Source organism: Anguilla anguilla, chromosome 10 (genome assembly GCF_013347855.1).
Source record: "Anguilla anguilla isolate fAngAng1 chromosome 10, fAngAng1.pri, whole genome shotgun sequence".
In the NCBI taxonomy this organism is placed as follows: domain Eukaryota; kingdom Metazoa; phylum Chordata; class Actinopteri; order Anguilliformes; family Anguillidae; genus Anguilla; species Anguilla anguilla.
The window spans coordinates 30944564-30949760 of NC_049210.1; positions in this window are offsets into that span (position 1 = coordinate 30944564).

The following is a 5197-nucleotide window of genomic DNA, read 5'->3' on the forward strand; positions in this document are numbered from 1 at the left end:
ACTGTCAGCGGTGATTAACAAATCTACCAAGTATTTTAATAACTGATCTACAGGCGTGTAAATATGACAACGCACTTTGAAGAGCAAGTTTTCCACCTGTTGCATAAAGACAAAAATAATGTACATTGAATTTCTAATTATTATTATTTTCTTGCTAGCTTCTAGCTTTGTCACATTCGTGCAGCATAACCCAGGTAGACATTTACGGAATGTACACGACTAACAAGCCGTCAAACACGTTTGACAGATGGAATATTTGCCGGTTAGGGTTAGCTAGCTAGTCAAATGGCTTGGTAGCCGAAGTTGTGAACTGTTTTAGCATAGGCTACTGGACTACCACATATACTAGCAAATAAGCGTTAGCTGATTACGCTTTCTGCCAACTAATTATTTGGTTAAGTGGGCTAAAGGAAATAGTAAAAATGACTCGGCTACCGCAAAACTTCAGATGAGGATTATTTTATGGTCGTCTAGTGCAGCTGTAAATAGCACACGCTATAATGAAACCACTACAAAATGGGAAGCCTGCATTTTCTGACTTCGTACAGGTGGACCGTGGTCGGAGCCGCAATGTCAAGGCCAAGAGACGCCACCTCCCACCCCAGTGACCACAGATTGTAGCCCCTACTGTAGCTCAGTCCTACGCAGTAATCCGGAAGTGACGCAAGCTGTACCTCATTGGTCCAGAACAAATATTGGCACTGTATACTGGAGCCATCCGTAGTGGCGCTAGTGAGCAACCAGGAACTACAACACCAGGAAATGAGCTTCAAAAACGAAGTCTGGTTTTGGCCGCTTGGCAGCAAGGCACGCAGTAATGGCGGCGCTGCTTTACTTCCCGGTTTCGCCGGATTTGTCTATAATACTGGCGGGCCAGCTCTAGTAGTCATTTGGGATTGCCTCGCGGGCCAAATATAATTACACTGCGGGCCAAATTTGGCCCGCGGGCCAGAGTTTGACACCCATGTATTAGAGTAAAGTGAATGTGTGTTTTGAGTTATATTATTTTGGTACATATTAGTATTTTGAGTTAAGCCAATTTTTGTTTATGTGGAATATATGTTAAATTATTTTGAATTCATGTGCATTTATTTTCCTTTATGCAGAATGTTTTATATTATTTATCGTCAGTTTGGTTACACCATTTGTTATTAAACATTTTGGTATTAATTTAACATTATAAATGTAAATTTGCGGCTGATTTTCTGTCAGTACGTTCATGTTTTCATCAAATTAGAAAGACATGTTGCCTTTCTAATTGTGAATATATATTAGATCTGGTCCGCTCCTCTGGCATTTCCATTCGTACCATCTATCTGGAATGCACTGATTTGGGGCTGACTGATCACAAGGCAGTGTATTTTATCAAAGTCAAATCAAATTTATTTCTATAGCACACTTCATACACAGAGGCAACCCAGTGAGGTTTACATAAATTAAAGCAAAAGGAACAAAGAAAGTACGAGGTCTACTTCCACAATTAAAATGCAGTAAGCATAGAGTGCAAGTTTTAGAGTTCAATCATAGGCACATGAAAAGAGAAAAGTTTTTAACCTTGATTTAAAAACTGCTACATTTGGGGCACATCTAAGTTCTTCTGGCAATTTGTTCCAGTTACATGCAGCATAACAGCTAAATGCTGCTTCACCATGGGTAGTTTTGGCTCTACTAGCTGACCCGAGTCCAAGGATCTAAGAGCCCTACTCGGTTTACAATCTTTAAACGTATCAGATATGTATTCTGGGCCTAAACTATTCAGTGATTTATAGACTAGTAGTAGCACTTTAAAATCTATTCTGTAACTAACTGGAAGCCAGTGTAAAGGTTTTAGAACTGGAGTAATGTGCTCTGTTCTCTTCATCCTGGATAAAACTAGCAGCCGCATTCTGAATGAGCTGTAGCTGTTTAATAGTCTTTTTGGGAAGTCCAGTGAAGGGACTATTACAGTAGTCCACCCTACTGGAAATAAAAGCATGAGTGAGCTTCTCTTGGTCTTTTTGGGACACCAAACCCTTGATTCTGGCTATATTTCTAAGATGATAGAAGGCTGTTTTGGTGATTGCTTTGATATGACCGGTGAAGGTGAGATCTGAGATTAGAACGCCAAGATTTCTGACTTAGTCTTTGGTTTTTAGAGCCCGAGAATCAAGGTGTTTACTAATACTAATTCTCTTCTCTTTATTGCCAAACACAATAATCTCTGTTTTGTCCTTATTTAATTGAAGGAAATTTTGGATCATCCAATAATTGATTTGCTCTAAACATTGACACAGTGAGTCTATTGGGTTATAGTCATCTGGTGAGAGTGCCAGATATATCTGTGTATCATCTGCATAACTATGGTAATTTTTTACAACCTACATGCCTCTCCCTGACACCAATGCTATATGTAATATATGTAATCTCTTTTCAAAATCTCGAAAACCTAACCCCCACCTGACTATCAGCTAACAATTCTGATATCTCCTCATCTTTACCTTCTCATTACATTACATTACATTACAGGCATTTGGCAGACGCTCTTATCCAGAGCACCCTACAACAAAATGTATAACCATAACCAAGAACAAGTGTGTCGAAAATCCTAGAGAGAAGTACCGTTCCAAGTGCAGGGAACAACCGCATAGTTCAACTTGGACCCTGTAGGTTAAACTGATTAACACTAACACAAACAAGAACAGCAACAACGCAGTCTATGCAAAAATACAAGCAGTGGTTAAGACGAGTGCATTAACTAAGTCAACAACGAAACAGCTACCTAGTTACAACCCTAAGCTTACAGTCAATTTAGAGATTACAGGGAGGTAGGGAGGGATGGGGAGAGGTGCAGCCTGAAGAGGTGAGTCTTCAGTTGTCGCTTGAAGTGGGTCAGGGTCTCAGCTGTTCTGACCTCCACGGGGAGGTCATTCCACCATCGTGGGGCCAGAACAGACAGGAGACGTGATCGGAAAGCGCAGGTGCAAAGAGGGGGAGGTGCCAGGCGTCCTGAGGTAGCGGAACGGAGGGGTCTGGCTGGCATGTAGGGTTTGAAGATCTTTTGGAGGTATGCTGGGGCTGATCCCTTGACTGCCTGGTATGCTAGAACCAACGTTTTAAATGTGATGCAAGCCATAACAGGCAACCAGTGGAGGGTAGTGAGCAGGGGAGTGACGTGGGAGTGTCTGGGGCGGTTGAAGACCAGACGAGCTGCAGCATTCAGAATGAGTTGCAGGGGTCTGATGGCAGATGCCGGTAGTCCAGCCAGAAGAGAGTTGCAGTAGTCCAGGCAGGATAGTACCATTGCTTGGACCAGGAGCTGGGTTGAGTAGGTGGTGAGAAAGGGGCGGATTCTCCGGATGTTATACAGGGAAAATCTGCACGCCCGGCTTACCGCTGCAATGTTCTTGGAGAGGGACAACCTGTTGTCCATCACCACTCCGAGATTCTTGGCACAGGGTGATGATGTCACTAAGGTGTCCCCTAGGGAAATTGAAAAATCAAGGAGAGGAGAGGTTAGAGCAGGAACAAAGATTAGCTCTGTCTTTCCCGGGTTGAGCTTCAGGTGGTGATTGTCCATCCAGCTCTGGATGTCCCTCAGGCAAGCGGAGATGCGGGCAGGGACCTGTGTGTCCGATGGGGAGAAGGAGAGAAGGAGTTGTGTGTCGTCGGCATAACAGTGATAGGACAAGCCATGGGTAGAGATTACAGGGCCAAGGGTGTATAAGGAGAAGAGAAGGGGACCGAGGACTGAGCCCTGGGGACGGGGCGGCGATACTTTACCAGCCCAGGCAACCTGGAAGGAAGAGGTAGGACTTCTCCACTGCCCTCATCTATTGAGAGGCTGACGACTAGGATGTTAGTCTTTACAATACCCTTGAAAAACTTGCACCCCAGAAACGCAAAAGTTTTCTTTTAAAGTGCTCTGCTCCGTAGTATAACCCTGTCCTGCAAGCTATGAAAGGTGCTGTGTGTTGTTTGGAATGGTGCCGGAGGAAAACAGGTCTCATTGTGCCATCTCAGTTGCACTTATTGCAGCAAAGAATACACACAATACAGCAGCATCATTGAGCATGGCCAGAGAAACCTAAAGGTTCTCTTCTCAGTAGTCAACAAACCTGTGCAACTCCATCTATTGAACAATATTACAAGTTTCTTTCACCAGAAACCAGTAACATTAAGGACACGTTTCTACCTGCTTCCTTCTCTGTCTTTTATCTCCCACTTTCATTTCCTCCACCCTACAACTCATTTGATAATTTTTTTACCTTTCCTTGGCCCATTTTTGAGATGATTGCCAAAATGAGATTGACTACATGTCAGCCACACCAAATCACAACTGCACTGATGAAACTATGTCTTTGTCTTGTGTCTTCTGCTATTTCTACTATTGTCAACACATGCCTTGATCTGGGCAATGTACCAGTAGCAATAAAAACTGCTGCAGGTATACCCACTTTTTAAAAAAAAAAACTGGCCTTGATCCTGAAAACCATAATAATTTTAAACCAATTTCCAACCTGACATTCCTCTCTAAAGTACCTGAGAGTGTTGTGTCAAGCCCCTCAGCTGTCTTGCATCCAGCCGTATGCTAGAACCATTTCAATCTAAAGTTTTGAAACCGCCATGGTCAGAGTCACTAAGAATCTACTCTATTGTACTGCTCCTGTTGGATCTTATTGCCACTTTTGATACTGTCAATCACAGCCTCCTTCTGAACAGAATGGAGAGCACCTGTGGGATCCCTGGTGTTGCCCTGCAGTGGTTTAAATCTTATCTCAGCACCACACACGGGTCTGTCAGCATGGGCCACAGTCAGTGAAGTCCTGTACCATTCAGTGCTGGTTCCATTGCTGTTCTGTATTTATTTTATTTATGGTAAATTTATTTTATTATGGTGAAGGTAAACTGTCTGGCTCGGAGGGGGGTGAGTCTCCAAAGGACTGCTTGTGTCTCGCTTGCTCTGTTATCTAGTCCTACTAAAGGTCTCAAATTGAGCTGCCTCACAGTTGGAATGGTGTTCTTTGGATTTAAAGCCTCACCCTTTTTCCTCCATACATAGCACTGATCATTATGGCCAGTTACATTTTTGTTTCATCTGACGAGAGAACACTCCTCTAAAAGGCTAGGTCTTTGTCCTGGTGAGCACCTGCAAACTTCATTCTGGCTTTTTTAGAGATGGGGCTTCTTTCTGGCACGACAGCCTTTCAGGTAATGGCGA